The following is a 25,618-nucleotide window of genomic DNA, read 5'->3' as shown; positions in this document are numbered from 1 at the left end:
CTGGAGAATTCCAGGTAGCTGTATTTATCATCGTTTGTTCCCAGTGAATAGTGTCATAGAACTCCTTGGTGTTACAAGTAACTATGCACATCTGGCATCTCCCTCCCTCCCTCCCTCCCTCCCTTCCTTCCTTCTTTCCTTCCTTCCTTCCTTACTCCCTCCCTCCCTCTCTCCTTCCCTCCCTCCCTCCCTTTCTTCTTTCCTTCCTTTCTTTCCTCTTCCTCCCCAGTAATATTTGAGCCTGAACAGCAATAGCTCTAAGACTGAGGTAGTCTGGTGGTCTGGAAACCATGCTCTTAAATATCTTCCTATTACACAGAATCTGGATAGTTTAGTTTCATGCTACACTGTCCACAGGGTGCAAATTTGCATGAGGAAAAGTGTTCTCTGTTATTATGGTGCAGTCATTTTGGTCAATAATAAACGTTTAAAAGTTCTCAAGCACGTATTTTAAAGATAGTTGTAATGAACCAGATTTTTAAATAGCCCCCAAATGCTAATAGAAACATCACTCCCTTACAACCTTGTCCAAAAATGCATAATGAGTGTATTTCATGGATGAAAACCCCCTCCTAACCATTTAAATAGAAATAAAAATTCTTTTTATTTCCTTGTAGGACTGAAAGGAAAGGACCACCAACATTTTTTGCCTTCTGGTCATCTGGAAACAGTAGATTTATTTATTTATTTTTAGCACCAGCTGTTATAGATTTAACAATATCATCCAGAAAAGATTCAAAAATCCAACAGATTAAAGTAATTTAAAAAATTAACCTCACTAGAGCCAGTAAATCCACAGTGTAGGTTGCTATTAAGCTCCCATCCTATAAATGGGAAGATTTCTAATCCATAGCAACCACACTGTGATGGTTAAACAGTGAAAGAAAACCCGCCATGCTTACATCCAGTGTATTTGGAAAGAAATATAATGGATCATTCCAGTTTTTATTAAAATTTAGCAAATACATACTGATAACAGCAGCTATTTGACCAAGTCTGTAGGAATGTATTGAAAGAGGCATTTAAGCTAGCTGAATAGAAATGCCTGTACAAGCATTGTTCTTAGTGAATTAATCATGGAAGGTCACACTTAAATGACCAGCAGTCCAGACATTCAAATGGTTCTGTCAATAAACAATAACTCCATTGAAAGCCTGGGTTTCAGTGGGTTTGTGTTTTAAAATGTTGTTTGCTGGAAAGTACAAGTCTTCTGTAATGCTTTGTGGTGTAACTATCCATGAAAATAAATAAATAAATAAATAAAAAATGTATTTTCCTCTTTACCTATCCAAACACACACAGCATAGAGTAAACAGGAAATCTTTTTTTCCCTCTGTCTTGTGTTGGAAATGGCTACAGCTCACTTTGTGACACAAAGGGTAGAAGTGAATTGACACATAGCTCTGTTTGGGTTTATTTGATCTGATGAGACACATTTCATAACATGAACAAGTGCACATGGGTTTTACAGCAAGTGTCATCACCAAGACTTCTGTTAATAGGCCCTCATTTCCCTTGATGAGCTAAGATTGCTGATCTGGACATATCATATTCCCACTCCTTCCACAAGAGGCATGTCTTGAGCACCTGCCTGCAGCATTAATGGCTTGGTGAAATCAGCTACAGCAACTGCGGAGGACCTGGCTGGCACCAGGTTCAAGAAGGAGGAAGGAGGTCTGTGGTCATGTCCCTCTGCCACCAGGTTGGTGTGGTGGATGTTGCTGCTGTCACCAGCGCCAGCATGCTGCAGGGCATCCAGGATATACAGGCAGATGGGCTCAATCCCGCCTAGAAACAGTCAGGAGATAGAGGAAATACAGCACTGTTCAAAAGCTCTGCTCGTTTCATTAGTAGAGCATCTCGCCATTGTTGCTGGTGATACCAGACAGGATACCACAAGTACATTTGGATGCATGGGCCACATTTTCACACATAAACCTTATGTTCTGGAAAGACATTCTGTAAAGCATGTTTTTCTTTGTAAAATAGCTTATTTATTTATTTATTTATTTTTACATTTGTAATCCACAGGACAACCTGTTGTCTTGCCCTGAATGTCTTTGCATCTTTGTATTTTTCCCCCAAGAAAGAAACACAATCTTTTTTCCTGATAACCATTTTCGAAATGCCTGCTGTTTACAAATGCAGACAGAATAGAGAATATAATCCAGTTTTAATCCCAAGCACCCATGTTTTGTTTATATTATAAAAACGGATTGCAGTTTGCCAACTCTAAACTAGTCACAGAAATCCACAGTACAGATTTCAATTTCTGAGGCCTTACTCTCTTCAAAGTGTAGTGGTATAAAGCTGGAATAACTTCATTCAAATGGAGTATTGTCGAGACAAGAGCACTGGCATTTCAGTAAAAGTTTGCTAAAGGTTAGATCCTAAAATACAGCCAGAAAAATGTTCTCATTGCCTCTTGAGCTCATTTTCTTAAATCACCCGAAGAACTTAGGAGTTGAAGTACTATTTCATTTCATTTCTATATAGGCTGAGTAGACTAATTTTAATAAGACAAAATGTGCTTTTAAATTTGGGTCAAATATCGTACATCAAAATTCCTCTTTTTTTCATTTTGAAAACAATGTAATGTATACAATTAATATCTTGAGATACTGTAAGTTTCCTTTTCTATATTTTTTTTCATATTGTAAATTTTGAAGAGGAATAAATGGATAAAAAGTTTTATGAGATCAAACCTAAAATGAATCATTTTATTTCAGGTCAAGCAAATTAACTGGATTGACTTGTAGTGTTTTGCTTCTTTCTTCATTAAGAAAAACAAAAACATTTTGAGACATCTTGTTGCCATGGTTATTTCTAATTCAATCAAAAACAAAATGCTGTTCCCATTAATTTGCCAGGCTGATTCATAAAATTGAGAGTCATCCAGACTTTGCTGATTTCTTCTCCCAAAAACATCTAAGGCTCATCTAGAGCATGAAGAATTTCACAAAAGAATAGAGAGACAATGAGAGGATAATTTCAGAGAGAAGATAACCTGAATTTTGGTAGATTTGCTAGTGTTAGACGCTGTTGAAAGGGTTTTCTTCAAAGTAAAGCAAATGGGATACACAGACCTCCGTGATGGACATCAGCACAGAATTTGCTTTCAGTAATGACAGTTTGTTCACTTTGAAAGGAATTTTCTTGTTAGGCTAGGACAGGTTGGCTTTCAGCATTAAATCTGTTCTTTAAAATTAGGAAAAAAAAAATCAAGATTTTTGCAAGTTGTCTCCATATCTGGTTCATGCATTCACCACATATGGGCAAACAGCAGCATGCTGAGCGAATCTAATTTTGAGGAGGCTGCTGTCCATGTGATATTACTGAGTAAAGTGGGATGCCATGGTTTTCTCAGAAGCACTGGCAGGGAATATAATGAAAGTATTATTCACTATTTGTACAGAAAGATTTCCAGTCTGCAGAGGAACAGTGCTACTATTGTCCTTCTGGCAGAACATGCATGCTCAGAGGACAGCAGTGTGTAACCCCATCCCCGTCAACAGAAATGCCTCCATTAGATATACATTTTGGAATTGACACTTCAGGATGCTGCTGCTACTGTTCACCCACACCTTTCTTGCCTTACCTCTCCTCCACTGGAGAAAAGGCTCTGAGCCGCCACTGTGCCATGGCTGGTTAGCTCTCTCACCTCCAGGTAGAAGCTGAAAATTCTGCTGCCTCATTTCTGAAGAGGCATTTCTCTCTCTTTTTCTCTGTATGTCACTCACAGAGAGCTGATACCAGCAGCCTCCTCAAGGACATCCACTTATACTGAAGAAGAGTAAAAAGAAAAAAAAGTCTTCATTAAAATACCAGCTAAGTATTTTTGAAATGATTTAATGAGGGCCTGATAATACTTACATGTTAATAGTGGTTGGTATACATATAGCTTCTATCACGTATGTTCTTGTGTTTGTGTATGTGTGTGTGTATGTGTATGTGTTTGTGACCACTGAAATAATGTATCTTTTTTAAGTGTAATTTTCCCTTAACCTGTGATTTTCAATGGCTGTTTGAGAGAATTCATTTCTTTTTGCCATTATACCTCTATGTCTCTTAAGTTAGTGATATCCATTTAATTTAGTGATATCCATTTAAGTAGCATAACATGTAACAACTTTCATATTTTGGAGTTCAAACAGATTGCAAGCTTGAGTTTCACATTTTCACATTTTTTCTGTTAGGAAATCTGTAATTGAAAATCAAAATAAAGGAGAAGAAAACTATAGCCTATATATGTATGGGTGTACCCTACAGGCGTGTGTATATAAATAGGGTATGTATAAAGTATGTATATACAGTTATATTACTTATATACAGGTATATATGCGCACCATATATACATACATATATATAGTACTTAGACATACACTTCTAAGTTACATGGTGTGAAACATTTAATTGTGTGAACCATTTATATTAAGAACTTTGAACATTCTATTTATGAGACTAGCAAGACAGATAGGTCTTCAATCAATTTTAACCAGTGTATGTAACTTTACCTAAAATATTTTCATCTATTTTCATCTATAATGTGATGGTACAGTTGCCTCAGAAATAAAAAAAAAAAAAAAAAAAAAAGTTGATGAAGTTATTTTCTTTTAAATGATGTCAGAAACAGTAAGTGACTTGCTGATAATCTAATTTAAATTTGGAAAAAGATGGAATAGAAAATATTTAAAGCAATGACAAAACAATGTCAGAAGACACTATGATTTTGTTTTTCTTTGTGGGAAATATTCTCAATATTTTCCTTGAAAATATCATCTACAGGCCCAGGCAGTGAGAATTAAGCTGTAAGACTTTGTTTGACACATTCACTGTGGAGGTGTACCTTGAGATGCAAAGTCAGTTACACTCTTGGTACTAGCCAGAGAAATGCTAGAACACTCAGAGTGGGACGGGTCCCAATCATCCCTTATATTCTTTGTCAGCTATACTTTTTATGCATAGGTTTTTGTGTGGCACTTCTCATTGAGTTATCCCAGTACATCCCAGAAGGACCATGAAATGAAGTTGTCATCATAACACTAGAGCCTGGGCTTGGAGGTTAACCTGTCAAGGGTTCTAACCACCTTTCTTCCCTTGAGACATTTGGTTTGGTTCTTCTACTTCTACTACATCTATTGGGTGTTGAGATAGTTTTTTGTTGTTGGTGGTTTTTGTTTTAAAATATATATGCAAAAGGTATTTTTGCTGTTGTTTTAAGAATGATCCCTGGGACTGAGTGTTATAGAAAGGGGTGCTGTTCTCCAGATTTCATAAAAAGTCCTTGCCCAACATCCGCTTTGAGTCATTTACAACTACAAGCAATTGTGTCCTCAGTGATAAGAACTGTTCATAACCTTGAGATTTTTTTCAGCACATTTCCCTGTCCTTTTTGACATTTTGGACCACTGCCAACAAAGAAGGAGTACTGTCTGTTGAATTGCTATGGGTAAGTGTAAAATGGATATATTTTTTAATTTTTTTTTTAATACACCTGTGGTATACAGACAATGCTTTTCCTTAAGTGAATGTTCTCATCAGTTTGATTCATGGAAAGTTACTCATCTTTCTACCTCAAGGAAAGAATAGGTATCTAATTTCTGAGAACACCTATTACATCACGTGTGAATAGATGGTTCAATGTGAGGCAAAGTTGTGAGAATTTACAAAGACAGCAATGTTTGCCATGCAATCAGACACTATTCAGCTGAATTCGTGTTGCATCTATAGGAAATACGTTGCAATTAGCATACTACGAGCATTCTTATCCTGTGAGGTGACCTCATACTACTGGCCTTTTCCACCTCTGATTATGCTTGAAGTGCAAGTTACGGCAGATATTCTTGCATTACTTAACTAATTGTCATCACTTGCTTCATTCATTCCATGATATAATATGTGGTATCCTGTGAAAGGCTTGTAAAAGAGTGTTTGCACATCATTATTATGGTGTACTGATGTCAAACTGGGAAAATGCCATGAGGTAAATGCTTAAGTTATTGACCTTTGAGAAATGCATGATAAAAAAGATTATGCATACTAGGAAATAAAACGCGAATGAAAAAGTGCTACATGTGCTTATTTGGCCTAAGCATTGTTAAAGGCAGAGGAAGCAGAAATGTGAGTAAGTTTTCTGCATTGCAAGACACAAACCACTGCACTTATTTTTGTGAATAAAATTGACTGTGACTGGAGCCTTTTGATGTGTCTGAATGTTGTTCTCACCTGACATGGCCTGTCCTGTCTGATCTTAAGCATGGGTCAAAGAATCTTGCTGAAGGTTTGTCTACACAACCAATACCATTTCAACATAATGTCATTTTAATATGAAGTGTGTTTTCTATTGCCTTCTAGGTGCCTGATTATGTGCCTTAAAAATAAACAAATTTTAAATTGAAATTAACAGAAACTGTGATCTCCTCGGCTCCCTGTAACTTAAGTAGATTGAGTAAATCCTAACCTAGGAAGGAAAGTAAAGAGAAAAGGAATCAAGTGATTAAATTATTAGATTAAGACCAATACATTTTAAACAGTCCTTTCCATTTTGTCCTATGCAAAACTCTTTCTTAGTCTCAAAAACAAGAATAAATCGTTGTTCTACTGACAACTGCTGTGTGCTTTCTGGGAAGTCATTTAAACCCGTCTCCATGGACATGAAAAAGTGGATCCTCAATTTCTGCTTGAAGGAAGCTTGAAAGATTGAGAGCGGTGCTAGCAGTGTGCTATGCTTGACTTGGGAAGCCTTGTACATACAGGCTGGGTTTATTAGCTTAAACATAATGTCATACCATCAGAGCAACATGGCTCCTGTCCAAAGTGTCTCAGAGGAGCTTGAGTCTGTCCACACTTGTCCATGTAAGCAAACCATTGCTTTTTCTGTACTAGGTGCCTATGGTGAACTTAGACATTTCAGGTCTATAATGGACCGATTTAGTGCCACTACTCCAACCCTGAGTTTCTTAAGACCTTTGTTCAACTGTGGTCTCATCCTGGAGTTGATTAATATCCACAAATGTTCTTCTGGATCCTAAAGGTCTGCTTGGTGTGCCCAAAACTGCCTCAGACTTGAAAACATTGAGCTAGTTAGGTACATGTATTTCCCTTTCCATCTAACTTGTAGATCTTGACAAGTGAGTATGTTCAGCACATTCCTGCCCAACCATCCTCTGCTCAAAGCATTTTGGGGGTCTAAGGAAGATTATCTTTTTCATACAAAAAACACTCAGCTGTTCATGTACCTGTTAGAGATGTAGACTGTTTCTCTACACCCATATGTACCAATGATTAAAGAGGCAGCATTCATCTGCAAATCTGTTTCCAATCCTTGTTTCATTTCATGGCTTATCTTTTTCAGTATTTACTGCACTGAGAATGGTTACGGACAGGTGGGACTAGAACATCCATCTGGCGGCTGTAGTGATGATGGTTGGTCAGTCAAATGCCAAGTGGAAGCATTAGGGTCTAGTACTACCACCACATACAGCATGGTATTGAACCCTAGTCTTATCACAGCTAAAAGGTACTAAAATTTCACCTCATAATGTGTTAAAAAAAAAAAAAAAAAAAAAAAAGCTAAAAAGTTCTACATCTGAAGGGAAAAAGATGTGCTTACCTCAAGAAAATCTTCAGATTTTCAATAGAAGGGAAGAGCTTCCCCTACGAATGCTAGAGGAATGGGATTGTAAGGTTAGCTGGTAAGAATTCAAATAGTATTCTTGTCTTCATTGTTTCTTCTTGGCCACCTTAAGAAATTTCCAACGCAGATGATCACATTCAAAGGATCCACGCTATCAAGGGAACCTGGGCATTATCTTGGAAGGTAAGACAGTAGGTATAGAAATGTGTTCTGTGGTAATATGTCAGAATTACCACTGAGGTTTCTGCTCCCCTGTCAAGTGGTAATGACAGCACAACAGTACAGCATAAAGCTAAGGTAAGCAGAGATGCTTCTTCCATTATTCCCACTATTACTTAATTTCTGAATGACTAATAACGAAGGAAAAGAGACATCCGCTAAGAGAAAAATCATTCTGGTTGCAAATTCGTTTGACAGTTTCTTTCAGAGGAACTTACCCAGTAAAATGATGGATAAACAAGTAAAGTAATGTGGACTTTAGCCTGAATGAGAAACAGCTTTTTTTGTTTCGGTTTGGTTTGAGTTTTTGATTTTTGGTTTTTATTCCTTCTCTCTGATGGCCACTTAAATATTTGATAGTTTAATACGGTAACAGAATCTGGAAAATATATGGGCACTGTTCAAAGAATATATGCTTATTATGTCCCTTGTTGTATCATTATTCTGTGTATCACTATGGTTACTGCTATAAAAAGGTAGACTTTTTTCCTTTTGTATCTTAGCAGAATAGTGCATAAATATTTACTACACAGCATAGAAACTAAATCTCCGAAGTTCTTTAAAACAAATCTCTAATTATGTAGTATATTCCGCTCTACTAAATTACATGTTCAAACAAACATTCACTGCATGGATTTCAGTCATTTCTATGTTAATTTCATCCTAGAGTAAAAAGGAAAAATTCTGCTCAGCAGAGCTTATAGGTTCCTTTGATAATAACTGGGGTTTTTCTGTGTAATACATTGTAAATCTAAGCATAAATACTCTTGGGATAGTCAGATGCATGCAAGCTGATTCAATATTTGATGAAAAGAAGAGAAAAGCAAAACTGAAAAGTATTAACTAATCTGAAATTAAACAAATAATACCCTGACACGGCAAAACTGAATTTCTTTCTGTCCCTTTCTTTGCCAATATGTCCTTGGCTTCTTGTTCTTCAGCTAACATTAATATTTTTCAATGTCAGTGTCTTAGTCAAAATCTCAAATAGTCAACTGTCTCAGTTCCACATAAATCCTTGCTACTTTCAATTACTATTTTAAATAAGCCCTGTGGGCAGACCTTAAAGTACTCTGCACCAACCTCATTTTTAGCAAGTGCACATGTGACTAAAGCACTTAAAAAGTTTAATGGTTTCTCTTTTTTTCTTCTGTTCTTGGTTCCACCCCTAGCATTATAACACATTTTTGGACAGATTTCTAAAACAACTTAGCGTCTAAGCTCTGTTGAAGGCCTGACCATACAGCTCTGGGACCCAAATGGGAGCAGGGCCCATTGCAGAATCCAATCTGAAAAACCCTAGTGTGGCTAGCAGAACCGTGCAATAAAAAACATCTGCTTATTTCTTGAGAAGTTACCTCCTTTGGAAATGACTACACTTCACTGTTCTTAACAGTTAACAATATTGAGATCAATGTCCTGCTGTATGTTCATCCCTAACAAATCTGAGGGTTGGCCACTCGGTTGGACATTTGGTTCTGTTAGCAGGCAGAAACATCAAGTATCAGCCAACATATGTTTTAGTTTGTGATTTTGGCAAACAAATGCCACATTTTGCAAGCCTCCTCTGATTTCACTATCCTTCCTCAGATTCATGCTTGCTCTGATGGTCATCTCCTCTCTCAGAGAAGCATACCTGTAACATTCCTCTGTGCAGAATTTTGTGGACAAGATGCAGCTCCTGTAGAATTCAAAAGAAGTTTCACTAAGACTGAAAGTTAATCATAACAAAGTCAGCTGTATATTACTTCAGTAAGTGCACCTGCTAGTGGCTTTTGCAGGATATCTTTCCAGAGAATCATCTAAACAAAACTGGACTTGGCTTTGGTAAGTGCATACCCTAAGCCACCTTCTGGATTGCAAAGATTTCAGAAGAAAACTGTGGGAATGAAACAAAGCCTGCTTTAAGAGAGAAACATACAAAACTTGCTGAAATCTTGATATGCTGTCATCTAGTACTAAATCATAGCTACTACAGGATATTGTTTGTAGTATTGTACTTCATTCCTTCAACTACTAATAAATCATTTAAAGATTATAAACGTGGCAGTAAACTACAGTGAGCAATATTGTAAGGAGGGACTTGTGACTGCACTGACATTGAAACTACAAATAGATCACTTGCAAAATAATTCACTGTCTGAAAATGGGGGAAGCCCTACCCAAAAAAAAAAAAAAAAATGTAATTAAACATTTTTTATTACACTGTGCTTGCGCAATTCCTCTCCTTGAGAGAGGTTTTGAACAGGAAAGAGGATGGCCTTTGGCTGCAGAAGTACAGGTAATAGTATTGACAGCCACTACATTTGAATATTTCAAGTTTTCTCAAAACAAAAAAAGCAATGACACTGCAGTAAATGAAAACAACTTGAAAACACCCCACATGCTGTTTTTCTACTTTTGCAAAAATTGTCTGAATAATTATTTTTGCATTTTTACAAAACTTTAAATTAAGTAAAAAGTAATCTACTTAGTATTTTTTTTCTCCTACAGGATTTCTTTTTCTGCACACCCAATAATAATAATAACACAAAGCACTGTACTTGCTAACCCTAACTTAGCTGATGTCTCCAGAAAAGGGCAATCTCATGTCAGTGGTTTCCAGGTGGGGCAACCGCAAACACTCAAAAGGCGTCTCTAAAACGTGTAGTGGGTTTACGTGGCAAGGCTTTGGTAGCAGGGGGCCATAGGGGTGGCTGCCCCATGTTAGATAACGGCCCTGCCACTGGCCAGAGACAATCCAATAATCTAATAAGTGATATTGTTTGCACCTCTGTAAGAGATGATTTAAGAAAGGGAAAAAAAAAAGGGGGGGGGGGGGGGGGAACAGCAGCTGGGAAAAAGAGAGGGGTGCAAAGCACCCCTGCATCCCCCAGGTGAGTGCCGCAGGAGGGCAGGAGGTGCTGCAGGCAGGCAGCAGCAGTTCCCCTGCGGGCTGTGCAGGGAGAGGCCCCTGGTGGAGCAGGCTCTCCCCCTGCAGCCCATGGGTCCCCCATGGAGCAGATCTCCACGCTGCAGCCCCCCCATGGGTGGAGGAGCCCCCGCTGGAGCAGGTGGATGTGGCCTGGAGGAGGCTGCGGCCCATGGAGAGCCCCCGCAGGAGCAGGCCCCGGGCCGGAGCTGCAGCCCGTGGAGAGGAGCCCCCGCAGGAGCAGGGGGTCTGGGGGGAGCTGCCCCCACCCGTGGGGGACCCGTGCTGGAGCAGTTTGCTCCTGGGGGATGGATGGATGGACCCCGTGGGACGGAGCCACGTGGGAGCAGTGCTTGAAGAGCTGCTGCCTGTGGGCAGCCCCCGCAGGCTCAGTTCGGGCAGGATGGCATCCATGGGAGGGACCCCACGTGGAGCAGGGGCAGAGAGGGACCATGAAGGAGCGGTGGAGACAAAGTGCTATAGACTGACCGCAGCCCCCATTCTCCATTCCCCTGTGCTGCCTGGGGGAAGAGGTGGGAAGAGGGTGAATAGAGGAAGGTGTTTTTGGTTTCCTTCCTTTGTTTCTCACTTCTCTAGCTTGTTAGTAATAAACAATAAATCTTACTATCTCCCTACTCTGGGTCATTTTTTGTTTGTTACAATAATTGTTGAGTAATCTCTCCCTGTCCTTATCTCAACCCTTGCCCCTTTTCTTCATATTTTCTCCCCCTTTCCCTTTGAGGAGGGCGAGTGAAAGAACAGCTGAGGTGGAGTTCAGCTGCCCACCCAAGTAAAACCACCACAAAATGGAAGAATAATGTCATAATTCTTGAGCTAATTTTCCTAAATAACTATTTCCTGGGCTAGTTTGAATTAGTATTGGCAGGTCAGGTCTTTAAGCTGAATCTTTGTACATTCAACAGGAAATGGTGATAGCCTTGGAGACTACGGATGAAACAGAAACCTCTGCTTCCAATATTTTTGACAGAGAAAGAGAGAAGGAAGGGAGGAGGGAGAGAGGGAGAGAGGATGCAATATCAAGGAAAGAGTGCAATATCAAGGCATTCTCCCTTTTAAATGTATTCAGCCACCCTGGGGCGTTACTCTGAACTTTTGGTCATCTGAGGTGATGATGCTAAATACACAAGTCTTTGCACTGAAAATATTCTGTAAAATGAGCAGTGGAAGAGCTTAGATTCCTTGTAATAGAGAGTGCTCATGCACACACCTTAGAGACCTCTAGAGCAGAGACTGCATTTGTGTGATGGTCTGGTGTGCCTGACATAACAACCTTATTGCCCACAGAGACATTTTATAGCTGGAGTTAACCAGAGTTACCTCTCAGCTATACACACTAACTGTGGCCTAAGAGGGATTATTTGACAAAACTTGGCTGGCCTTAATTCAAAAGCTGTTAATGTGATGTTTTTGGTCATGGGCCAAGTGATAATTTTAATGGTGCTTTTCTGTACGTGCCTTTGCTCTGAGTGCATATGTATCCTGGAAGGACTAAGTCCTCCCACAGCTTCTTCAGAAAGCCCTGACAAAGGAGTACAAGCAATGGCACTGCTGAAATTCATGGGGTGCACCCCTGCATGCAAGTACATACTGGATGCCAGTATCAAAGTTAATAAAGAAACTCACACATTATGTGTTAGCATGGCTTCTGTTTTTACAGGCAGATTGAATCAGGTATGTGGATGGCTTGAGCCTGTGAAGTAGGGAATCTGCACTGTATGCATACTCCAGTACTGTGGGTCTTTAGTGTTTTTGGTAGTAGTCAGATATGACAACTGTTTGAGTGGATGAATGCAGTTTTCAAATCACAATTTCAATAAAATTAGCCATCATCTTTTGTGTGAGAATCTGTGGCAAATCCCTGATTATCCTTGTTTTCATTCTGTGACAAATTCCGTGATGTTCCAGAAACCAAGACTTCTGGTGCATGTCTACTGCTCTTTCCTGTCATAAAACTGCTTGAACACTACATGTAACTAATGTCAAGGAAATATAATGATTCCGTGTTTTTTCATACAGTAATTTTAATCCTAAAATAATTAAATGTTCATTAAAGATGGAAGCTTAGTAAGAACATAGCTATGAACCTGGTATAATTTCCATTACCCCTCCATCTTCCTAGTCTCATAAGTTCTTTACATTTTGCATAACTAGATGCTTCTTAGTGTGCTGTAATTAGAGTACTACCCATTTATTTTGTTGAAGCAGTAACCCATAAGAAGACATCGTTGGCTGGGATGATGACAAGTCAGTCATGCCTTCAAATGTTTAACCACACACTTGTCTGTCTAGGCCTATAAAAGGAAAGTCCAAGGTTAAGTGTATGACAGAAAGGGTCAGCAAGCCCCTTCAGCAGCGTCTTTCAGAAGTAACTCATGTGCATGCGTGGAGGTAGGTTTTACTGCTTATTGATCAAACGTAAATAGGCTTAGCAATCCTCTGGCTACCTTTACCCATAGGTATCCTGGAACCAAGAGTCCTGGAGGCTATGGCACAGAAACAATCTGTGTAAGTAGCATATGATGCAGTTCAGGCTAAAGAACAATATAGTTGGTTTAACCCCAACTAACACATCCTTCCATTCTGCTTGTGTGATTGCGATCTGATAGCATGCTAACATCACTCCCATGGTAAAATGACAAGCATTGGTGAAAGACCTTCAGACAATTCAAGTTGATAAGCAAGCACCAGTTCCTCAGAGGTAATAATCAATTCCTTCACATGGCAGAACTACCCTAATTGTATGACCACTCAGAAAATGATCCTTTTTTCTCCAGTGTCTGTCACAGAAACACCACAGAAATATGTGAATAATCCCAAGAATTTTGCATTAATTCTGACAAATTTTTAGGATTTTGACTAGGGATATAACATAAAAATATGAGGAAGATTCCACTGTAATCATTGGTTTACAGTCTCTGCAACTGGAATTTGGCAGGGATGAATATGGTACTTCTGAAGGATGACAGTGGTTTTTTGACACACATACTCACAGCAGATAGCTAGCTGAGTAGGCAGAGTTATTTTGTGTTCTCACTCACCTTACAGAGACTCATGGAGTTCATAATCCTTTGATTTCATTGGAATGCAGTTGAGCTTTCTGAACAAGAAATAAAGATGAAACAATTTTCTTTTTCTTCTGGCCTTGTTTTCAATTTAGGCTTTTCAAACTCCTTAAAAAGCTTTTCTGTCTATTTGTTTTTGTTTGTTTCTCTGTCTGAGTGGATTGCTTTTGTTAAAAAAAAAAAAAATACAGTAAAAATGCATTAACAGAAAACACAACTTCAATTAAAATTACGCAAAACATAGGTGATCAGAACATCTGCACCTTGGGCAAGACTCATGCAGATGTTGTTATTTTATAATCAGAAATTTAATCTATAATGTTTTGTTGTGGTTTCTGCACATAGAGCAGAGGCTTCCAAATTTTCATATTCTTGGAGTACTGGTAGTTAAGTGGGAAGGTATCTGTTTTACTCTTTATTTACTCTTCATTTTTAGTTCCAAAATAAATATATTTTAAAATTAAAAAGATAGTTTGGAAGGTGTCAAAAACAATTATATTACTCCTTTATATTGAATTAACTTCAGATTTTAAAGTAATAGATTAAACTGAAGGTCCAGGGCATACTGTTTATTTGTTTGCTTCAGAAAGACTCTTCGTGTCATACTGCCACTGTGAAAACCAAAGAGAACTGCTCAATGTAGCTAGGCATGGCTGAGACCAGCTAAATTACCAGTCTTTGATCTCTACAGGAAACTAGACTATATGGCCCCTCTAATTTTAAAACTAACAATTACATTACCTAAACTTAGATCTCCACCTTAAAATAACAAAATAAAAGGGAAAATATGAAGCTCTAAATAGGAATAAATATTGTCAAAGCAAATTTTGAGGGGAAAGTAGGTTCAATAGCAAGTGGGAATGGCTTTCAAACTGAAGACACGTTGCAAAGACCATTTCTCAGGACTTACCTTATCCTCAATCAGCTTCTGCTCCATGCTGAGAAACTTCAACAGGTTTGGAGGTTGTTTGTAATCCAGGGTGGTCATTCAGTCCATGGAAGAGTACGGGAAAGGGTCAGATTAGACCTGCTGTGGCTTGTTGGAAATTATCTCAAGTGCAATGTGAGGAAGCTTTGTGGTACTTCAGTATTTTACAGAGCTTGTTTATCTTGGAGCTTGTTTGATCTCAATTTCTGCCAAACTTCTCCTGCTATTTGCTCTCCAGTGACAGCTGTGAGCACAGGTTCTTCTGGGTCATCCTTTCAGCCATTTTCAGCCAAATATGTTTATTTCTCAGTGTTGCAGTGATGCGCCATGAAACAAAAACCTGATAAACTGAAGACCCAACAGTTAATATTTCCAGGCCTGAAAGAAAAATATTAAATTCTAAAGCTTTCCATCTGGAAGACCAAAAGCAAAGATAGGAAAGTGAAGACCATCTAAAGCTCAGCTCCAATAAGGGGAAGAAGAAAAAAAAAAAAAAAAAAAGAGAGAGAGAGAGAGAAAGAGAGATTTAGCGCTTTGTTCCCATTTGATTGGAATAATAAGCTCTGGTCCTGAGTCACCTGTTCTGGGACACAGAGTACCTTTTCTTTGGGAATAGCTGGCTTCACAGGATCTGTCTTAAAAGAAGAGTTCAGGAGATATCCTTTCCATAGGAAACGTAGCTACAAATCATCTATGACACATTTGATTCCATCCAATTATTGTTGGGAGCCCTCAAGTGGCTACAGCAAATCTTCAGTGTTAGATGTCCCTTACACTCAGGATTTTGTTCCTTTAGAAGATAAAGTGGCAACAGGGCAAAGAAGCTTTATATATGCATGCTAATTGTCCAAAAAATAAATAAATAAATATATTAAAAAAAAAAAAAAAAAAAGACAACACCACTTTGTTTCATAGATGCATACATTGCAAATAAAGGTTCTTTTAGCCATGCTGGAACATAGCTTCCTGAAATCTTTGCACAAGTTGTTTGGCCCTATCAATAAATCCTGTGAATGCTCACTCTTCCCATTTTAAACATGTGTTCACAAGAAGGCCATTTTCTGCCAATGTCATGAAAAGTCTAGTATTTCATGCAAGAATAGCAAAGATCAACATAATTCAACATAATAACTGCCCTTTATTTTTTACTGTTCTGACATCTAAGTCAATGTGTTTCCTTTTTTACAGAATATTTTAAAGTACAGATGTTTCTTTGTGTGTTTTTTTTTTTTTCTTTAGTTTTGTTTGTTTTTTGTTTTGGTGTAAGATACTGGACTGCCAGATCTTTGTATGCAGTAGGATAAGGTGTAGGAAACCACTTTAAAACATAGCAAAGCTGGCAACTCATTTTCATTGTTTTTAGAAAAAGGATCTCTAAATCCCAGTTAAAAAATATATATATAAAATAAAATGATAAAATATGGAATTCTTCTAAGTGGCTCACTATAGAAAAAGACAAAAAGACAAAGCTCAGCATTGTTTGTATCTGCAGATGACCAGGGAAAGTGTGTGTAAGTGTGGTACATAGGTGTAACATGATGTACAGCTAACTTAAGGACATATCTGTTCTCACAGAAATCAAGGACAACACCCATAAAATCTTCCCTACACTTCAGTTACTTTTGGATGAACTTATGTGTGATGTGGCCTTGGTTCAAAGTAGTAGCAATAATGTCCATAATAAATATTTAGCACTGCAGCAGAAGTAGAAAGCTGTCCTCCATTACCGAAATTGAAGGATCATATTTATAATGCGGTATTAAAGCATTTATGGAAGAAAATCTAAATTTTCAGTGTTTGTTTGTGTGTTTGTTTTTGTTTGTTTGTTTGTTTGTTTGTTTGTTTCTGGGGAAAAAAAAAAAAAAAAAAAAAAAAGAGTTAATAGGGTAATATGTTGAGCTATACATTAAAAATAAACACCTGGCAAAGTACTGCCACATCTGGGGCACCACAGAGTATTTAAATTACATTTGGCTTGTCACTATGTGTTTCACAGCTGCTAGGGCACAGGGAAGAATAATTAAAATCAGCAGGTTACCATGGTATTTAATTGACTGCTGCTGAACAATTTGTGTGTTTGTGATCTGAGTAAAAACCATCCAGAAAGTTGTGGTTTTGGAGGAGGAAGATGATGTTTATGAGTGACAATGAGTTTACCAAAGCCATTTACCTTATGCTCTGGAGCAAGAAGCAAAGATTTCAGAGCATTGAAAAGCGGTAGGAATCCTAATGTAGTTACATTAGAAGGACACTTAAAGCTAAATAAAGTCTACCTTGCTTTAGAAAAAAAAATATATATATATATATATATCAAAAATGCATACATTAACATGGCACAACTACACCAGTTAAGGCTTTGAGACATTGTATAAAAAAAAAGGAACACATAGAAAAAAAAGTTGGGTACTGGCAAAAAATATGAAGAGTGAAGAAAATAGGTTGTGGCAGTCACACTGCTTTTCTGGTGCCCTAAGCTCAGGTCCCAGTTCAGATACAACTAGGTTCATTTACAGGTTCCACAGAAAACACAGCAGTGACTGGAACTCACTTCCCAGTTCAGGGGAGACTCAGCAACATCCTGTGACACATGGTAACTTTGGATTTGAGCACACAAAACCACATAGTGGCATGATATCTGAATTTCCCTCCCTCCTCTGGAAAATATTCGTAACCAGAGAGAAAACCAACTTTTCAGCTTTGAGAAATAACTGTTGTGAGCTAGTGGTAATCTTGGTATGAATGTCAGGAGTTACAGAGAAGTTGGAAGACTTTCAACGCTCTCTGGTGTGGTCCAAATAGAATCATAGAATATCCCGACCCAAGTCAGAAGGGACTCACAAGGATCACTGAGTCCAACTCCTGTCTCTACACAGGACCACCTGAAAATCAGATCATATGTCTGACAGCATTGTCCAAATGCTTCTTGAACTCTGGCAGGCTCGGTGCCATGACCACTGCCCTGGGCAGCCTGTCCCGGTGCCCGACCCCCCTCTGGGTGCAGAACCTTTCCCTAATCCCCAGCCTAACCCTCCCCTGTCCCAGCTCCATGCCGTTCCCTCGGGTCCTGTCGCTGTCCCCAGAGAGCAGAGCTCAGAGCCTGCCCCTCCGCTCCCCTCGTGAGGGAGCCGCAGGCCGCCATGAGGCCTCCCCTCAGCCTGCTCTGCTCAGGGCTGAACAAACCAAGGCACCTCAGCCACTCTTCGTTTGTCTTGCTCTGTACACCCTTGACCATCTTTGTTGACCTCCTGTTGTCTCTGATAGTTTTATGTCCTCTTTATATGGTGGTATCCAAAGCTGCACACAGTGTTCAATGTGAGGCTGCACCAGTGCAGAGCAGAGCTGGACAATCTCTTCCCTCAACCAGCTGGCAGTGCTGTGCCTGATGCTCCCCAGGATATGATTGGCCTTTCTGTCTGCCAGGGCACACTGCTGGCTCATGTTCAACTTGCCATCAGAGCCCCCAAACAGCTTTCTGCTGGGCTGCTCTCCAGCCTCTCATCTGCCAGTCTGTATGTACAGGCAGGGTTGTCTCATACCAGGTTCAGAATCCAGTGCTTGCTCTTGTTAAGCTGCATGTGGTTGCAGATTGCCCAGCCCTCTAATTTGTCAAGATCTTTCTGTACAGCCTCTCCACCCTTGACAGAGTCAACAGCTCCTCCCAATTTAGTACCATCAGCAAACCAGCAAACTTACTCAAAACACATTTTAGTCCTATGTCCAAGTCATTTATGAAAACATTGAAGAGAACTAGCCCTAAAAGGGAGCCCTGGGGAACCCCACTAGTGACTGGCCACCAGCCTCATGCAACCCCATTTACTATAACCCTTTGAGTTTACTATAACCCTTTGAGCTTGACCTGTCAGTCAGTTATTCATTCATTGTATTATGTTTTTATCTAGCTGTATGCTGGACATTTTGTCCAGAAGGATCCTGTGAGAAACAGTATCAAATTTTTTTCTGAAATCAAAGAAGATTACATCAATAGGCTTCACTTGGCCAACTAGACGGGTAACCTTGTCATAAAATGAAATAAAGTTTGTTAAGCAGCACCTTCCCCTCGTGAACCTGTCTTGGCTGTGACCAATGACCTCATTGTCTTTCAAGTGTTTTTCAATAACTCCCTGAATAATTTTCTCCATGATTTTACTAGGCACTGAAGTGAGACTGACAGGCCAGGGTCTTCTTTCTTACCCTTCTTAAAATCTGGAACAATATTTGCCAGCTTCCAGTCAATGGAGACTTCTTCACATCCCCAGAAATGTTGGGGTTTGTTTTTTGCTTTTTTTTTTGTTGTTGTTGTTAATTCAAAAATAATTGAGAGAGGTCTTGCAATGACATCAACCAACTCTGTAAGTACTTTGGGATGAATGCCATCAAGCCCAATAGACTTGTATTCAGCTGGAGCAGCAAATTGAACACAAGTTCAGGTTTGGCTGGGAGTTTTTTATTATCACAGTCAGGATGCTAATGTCTACAGATTCCAGATTCCAGATGGGCATTCTTCTGAGTTTACCAAGGTGGAGTAATCAAAAAACATTGCAACCCTCCAAGTGTTAAGATATCGTGAATCAGGAATGTTGTTTCCTGAGATACCTAGAAAACAAGCATTGCTTCAAAAAGGCCATTTGAATTCTTTGTGTTTGTCATGATTTCTGAAGCTGCAAGATGCAGTCATGCTTCTTTTTTATTTCGTCTCACAACTAACTAACCTTTATTTTTACATACTATAAAAACTGTGACTGTCATACATGCACCAATCTCCAGAAGGTTGAAGTTTGAAGAATGAAACCAAACAGGTAAGACAGGACTTTGAGTTTCAACCTCGTGATCTGTAAGATCACAAGTAAAAAGCCGTCACAATAAAGCGTCTTCATTTAACAAAAATACTTCTGTAGTAAAAGCTAATGAAGTCATCTTGTTTAATTAATTTGCAGGCATTACTTCAAGTATGAGCACTCTACATTGTAAGTGGCCAACATTTCTTCTCTTCCACGGGTAATATGGCTTCCCTTGACAGTGGAGAAAACTAGACAGAAGAGACCAAGAAGTAGCTTTAGTCCCTCACCCTTCCTATCCTAGCCTGCTAGCAGAACTCATCTGAGCAAAAGCAGAGAAGGCAACAGACATTTTTCTCTTCAAGGCAATGAAATTACATACTGCTTCTTATTCCAGATCATGTCAGAGCTAACAAAAATCTGCCTGTGCATTTTCTTCTACATCTTTCTTTTGAGCTGCTCCAGGCTCCTTATGATATTATCTAAGCTTCACAGTTGATCTTAACATAAAAAAATAAAAAGTCAAGGATACATGCTTATATTTTTCTTTTATTTTGCACACTGTCTTATTACACATGCTTGGTTTCAGTAGAAAGAGGGTGGGTTGATCAAGAGTTGGTAATCATTTGGCTTATTTTCACAATAACTGTAAATAAATTTTACTTATAATTACATGAAACTGGTTGTGTATTTCCTCTTCTACACAATTTTCTTCCTGGAAGAGTAATTGTAGAGTAGCAGTGGAAAGCAATTATGAAAGTGCTAAGCTTTAACTTGCCATGTTCATCAAATATATGTTTACCTATGAATTTTCTCTTTAAGAAATTTTAAATGCAGTTTAGCATACAGATTCTTTCAGGAATGGTACCTGTCTCCCCAAAACAGCAATACCAGAAATCTATCTTATGTGAAATATCAGTTCTCTTTATTTATGGTTTATTCCACTGAAATTCACTCAAGGTGTGATAATACATTTAGCCAAAGCCAAGGCTTAGAGTCTTGGTACTGCGAACTATTGCGCATATGAAAAATTCTTCGTGAAACGTTGGTTTTTTTTTTGTCATCAAGAGGTTGTTTTTCACTCACGTTTATTAAACACTAGTCAGGGTTATTATTCAAAGCCAGGTATAAATATTGAGAAAAAAAAAAAAAAAAACTGCATTTAATGTGTAGAAATTAATAAAATATGTGGACAGCCAAACCCAAAATCAACAGAGCTTGATTTTAACAACTTTCAATTTCAGAAGTGTAAGTTTTATTTTGTTATAGTTCCTTAAGCATAAATATGCAATAATGTGAATTGCTTTAAAATTCAAATCATACCAAATCTACTTGACAGAATATTAATCTAGCAAAACAATTTACTATCATGTAAGGCTTCATGCCTGAATAAAGGAAAGCATGCAAAATAGCCAATGCACAGTTCTGGAAACAAATGTAAGAAAAGAAGAGGGGAACAGAAGACAAATTATTACATGAAAAAAATATTCTTCTTTCATTTAAGAGAAGCAAACCAATGTTTCTTTGGAAAATTTTCATAGTGATAGATATTTTGCAATTAAATTTTCTATTAAGTTTACATAATAAAAAAATCCCTATTTATAATAATGTATGAATCCCTGTAATAATCCCTATTATAGGGCATTACAGTGCCTGGTATGTCACAATTTATTTGCTGCTGTTCGTTGACTGAATATTATGTTTCAAGGTTGTGTGTTTATTTGTCAGCCAGGCCCCCAAGGAGCAACATTTCCTTACTTCAGATTGTAACCAAGTTCTCGAAACGTGTGATCCCCCACGTCTTCATCTTGAGACCATATCCCTGCAACCAAGAAAAAGGTTAATAAATGAGGTGGTGAATAGGTGTGGAGATTGGTGACCTGTAAACATGCGTTTTGGCTTCTAATTTTACTCCTTCCACAGACAAAGACCTACCATTTTCCCTCTTTTTTCTACATGTTTTTCCCTTGGTCATCTCTGAGTAGTCCATTCAGGCTGCCTTCAGGCCTTGAAGGAAAACAGCAAAGCATATGTGTATTTATTGCCAGAACAGGCAAAGGGAATTGACGTTGTGCAGAATTTAAACTGTGCTTAGGATTTATGCTTGTAAAATTCCTGTATGCAATTAATTATATGCACAGTATACATGTATACTAGTCTGCAAGGAAACTTTGTTTCTAGGAATCAGGGCATGATACTAAGAAAGTGGAAATTCAAGCATAGCAATGGGGTTCTCTTGGCTTACTTTTTTTGTTTATCTGTTTTGTTTTACTTTTTTTAGTAAATGACTTTCTCCAGATCCCCATATCATACAAGGAGGTGCAGGGAGCAAAGGACTGTGAATTTCTGTAACAAAGATGATACTTTAAAGCACTAAATACTTACCCTAAACAGTTTATCACCTGTTTCTGTTCTTTGGCAGAGTCAACACTGAACACAAGAAAAAGCCATGCCATTCCATAATCACAGCACAAAGATCTGGGAAATGGCAATCACAAAAAGACTGGAATGCTGCTCAAGTCTAGAAAATCCTTAATTTGCAGAAGATGTGTCAGATAGGTACTTCGTTAAAAATAAAATAAAATAAAATAAAATAAAATAAAATAAAATAAAATAAAATAAAATAAAATAAATAAAATAAAATAAAATAAAATAAAATAAAATAAAATAAAATAAAATAAAATAAAATAAAATAAAATAAAATAAAATAAAATATTCTCTGACTATGATTAACCAGACACAGAGGAGTTTATTCACAAAATCTCCCTAGTATAAATATTACCAAAACCAGTGGTGTTTTCACTGCTTAGAGATTTCTCACTTTTGCATAGATTCCTGTTATCAAATACATACTCTGTTTGGGAAAGAACAGAAATACAATGTAATTTAGTACTTTATGCCCACTCAGAGTAAACTATAATCTGATTTAGAAGATGACTGGAAAAAACTCATACCTTATGTTTTTTTGCCAATTTGCAAAGGATGACATCTGAGATTCTTAAAACCAGTCCCCATCACAACGTCAAATGACATTCTGCTGTCTAACACTGTGAATGAAAAATATTATATGAAAACAGATTGATATATTTTACACTAATAAAGCTTTCCTTGCAAATCTTCCAGTGCTGGAAAAGGGGATTTCCTCATTACTGACTGAAGAAAAAGAGGCAGAGATTACATTTCTGAGATCACCTGGCAGGAAAATTTCTGTTTAGTTGCTTGCCCTGCCTTTATCTAAGATGCAGTGATATTTCCACTTGTATTTTTTCCAAATTCAAGTTCAATCTCTAAATTCCCTTTTTAAGTCAATGGGCTGAGCTACCAATTAAAATAAATTGTTCTACCTTGGTCTGTATAATTTTATGGGGATTATGGCAAAGCAACGCACTGAAATACTTTGAAAGTACAGGCCAGATCAAGACAAACTCTACTTCTCATATACGAGAACAAAATGTACTCTACTCAGAAAAGTGTTCCCGTGGCCTACATTAACTGCACATAGCAATGCAACACATGTCCACAGATGTGCAGAGCGAAACGTTACTTGGAGTCAACTGGCGTGTGACAAGTAGGGACAGGGATCTTTGGTTCTTGCAAGAAGCAAAGACAGCACCTGTGAAATGACAGAGAACTAGACTGTCCAAGAGGTGAGGAAATTTAAACAGGGTGAGAACACCATACTCTATCAGTGTGAACCAGCAGCTGAGTGCACTTCTGCCAGCTCTTTATTTGTCTCAGGTCTGCTGAGTGTGCCAGCTTTAATTTTGGTTTTACATTCAGAGATTGCTATTTTGATCAAATATCTTTTCTTTCTTCCAAACTGTGCTCTAAAATCTGAGTCCGCATCTCCCAATGAATTATTTTTTTTCCATTTACTTGCACTGTGAAGCAGTAGATATGATCAAGGGGAAAAAAATAAATCTTAGAGATAGACATGTTATCTCTACTGAGTATATGTAGAACAGACATTCTACCTTTTTTATAGTAATACAAATGAATATTCATATTTGTTAGTTAGTGTCCAAATTAAACAGAGAAAAAAAAAAAAAATATATCTATTAGCTGTAGTTCCATAGAATTATGCTGACCACAGGAAGGTTTAAAATTCTTTGGATCTGACTGCATAAAATAAGAATTCTCTAAATTAGCTCTATAAAAATAATTGCTATAAGTATGCAAACTTGTGCAATAGTACAAGGATTTCAAGGAATATTCAGAGAGACCGAAAGCTGTAGTGGAACTTTATGCCAGATCATAAACTAGTGATGATTTTCAGATCAAAATCTGGTAATGCATGTGTCATTACACATTTTGTGAGTTCTTTTCTTGTAACACAGAGTGTGGCCAATACAGGAACTTCAGCACATTCTGCCATTCACCCCACATGTTTGAGTTCCACCTTGCTTATCAGATACCAGCTCTGTATGGAAACATATCATGTAATTTTCACTCAAGTCCAGGCATGTTAAAAGATGGATATGTACAAAAGAATTTCCTCCTCAAGCCCAGCAGTGGTAAGCATTAGAGATGTTCCCATCTTTGGCTCTGCTATACATGCTTCCTAGTGTTAACTGGAAGTTTACGACCATTATGACTTACATGGTTATTTGAAAGTAACTCATTATGTGAGGTCAGCTTCTGTCAGAGGTGCCTCTTGAAAAATATTGTGACAGTTGTGTTGTGCTCAAGACTGAAACAGAAGCAGATGGATTAACTTTGCACCACTAAAGGGAGTCATCTGGAGAGATCAGTATGAGGAAATTTGCATTTATCAGGCTTGCTTCATTCTGACATAGAGAAAATTGGTTCCAGTTAACGAAGGCTTCCATGATTCATATTAAACAAAACAAAATATAATAAAGGTTATCAGTCATAAAACTTGTTCTTATTCTTCTCCAAAACCACAGAACATTTCACCTCCATAAAACCAGAGACTTAAGCAACTCCTTTTTATTCCTGTAAGTAGAGAGAGCACCAGGTGGTTCTCCCTGTCACATGGCCAACTTATTTTGAAAATGTGTTTTACGCACTGGGAGAGGAGTTTCCAAAGCACTTTAGAGGTAGAAGTTCTGAGAGAAAATAGTTTCTTAAGACATTGTGTTCATAGTTCTGTTGACTGATAGCTTTCATCTGATAGCAGCTTTTGAAAATGTCCTTCTAGGTTAATATTCATAACATTCGTTCTGATCCTGAAGCAGTGTTGTTGGAAAGCTCTTCTATGCAATCCATGGCCAGGACATTAAAACAGACATTGTTCTGTAAGTTGGGATGAAGAGCTTTATCTGTGTAACAGACTGCCTAAGATAAACTGAAGGGAGGAAAAATACAGACATTCTAATTTTTTAATGATTTAAAGTTGTTTTTCTCTAAAAACAAAGGCAAAATCTCAGCAACCTCCTCCTTTTCTTACCAACAATATGCATTCTCTCTTCCCCTGTGTGTAGCAGACTTAACCAGGTCTTGTTCAAATTCAGAAGGGGTTTCTAACAAAGTGCTGCCACGAGTCCACAGTCAGAAGCCCGCGAAAATTTGAGCTCAACTTTCAGGTGTTCAAGAAGTGCAATTTTCTGCACTTACAGAAATTAATTAATTAGTTAATAAAATAAATAATGAAAATATTGTTGAAATGTTTTCTCAAACAAAAAGTAAGGTCATCAAGAATTTGCGGTAACACCTGGTACTTGATGATAACTAGCCATCTTACAGTCCTCTTCTCTTCTCTTCTCTTCTCTTCTCTTCTCTTCTCTTCTCTTCTCTTCTCTTCTCTTCTCTTCTCTTCTCTTCTCTTCTTTTCTCTTCTCTTCTCTTCTCTTCTCTTCTCTTCTCTTCTCTTCTCTTCTCTTCTCTTCTCTTCTCCTCTTTTTTTCTTTCTTCTTTCCTTTCTTTTTTTCTTTTTTTTTTTCCTCCTGGAAAACTACTTTCAGCTGAGGACCATCTAGCCACAGGGTAGTGTCAATTATCCTGCACAGCAGAAAAGTCCAAATCAATGCAATGCTGATGTGGCCATGTGAGCCACTTCCCCTCCATGAGTTCCCCAGATCAAAGATGCTTCTCTTCAGCTGCTCT

General features: G+C 38.1%; 2 long non-coding RNA genes across 2 annotated transcripts; both read right to left on the bottom strand.

Moving 5' to 3' along the window:
• Positions 1-322: 322 nt before the first annotated feature.
• LOC110351619 (uncharacterized) lies at positions 323-15,557 on the bottom strand. Its single transcript, XR_002399266.4, has 5 exons — positions 14,760-15,557; positions 13,826-13,884; positions 7,613-9,536; positions 3,599-3,783; positions 323-1,788 (listed from the first exon to the last, which is right to left on the bottom strand). It is a non-coding gene; the product is annotated as an uncharacterized lncRNA (long non-coding RNA).
• A 4,741-nt stretch (positions 15,558-20,298) lies between these two features.
• On the bottom strand, positions 20,299-25,367 carry LOC110351618 (uncharacterized). The gene is made up of 4 exons (XR_005261773.2): positions 25,227-25,367; positions 22,507-22,599; positions 21,488-21,559; positions 20,299-21,374 (listed from the first exon to the last, which is right to left on the bottom strand). It is a non-coding gene; the product is annotated as an uncharacterized lncRNA (long non-coding RNA).
• Between the last annotated feature and the right edge of the window lie 251 nt (positions 25,368-25,618).

This window comes from Anas platyrhynchos, chromosome Z, assembly GCF_047663525.1.
Source record: "Anas platyrhynchos isolate ZD024472 breed Pekin duck chromosome Z, IASCAAS_PekinDuck_T2T, whole genome shotgun sequence".
Taxonomy (NCBI): domain Eukaryota; kingdom Metazoa; phylum Chordata; class Aves; order Anseriformes; family Anatidae; genus Anas; species Anas platyrhynchos.
The sequence above is the reverse complement of the archived record's forward strand: the minus strand, read 5'-3'. Positions and strand labels throughout refer to the sequence as shown.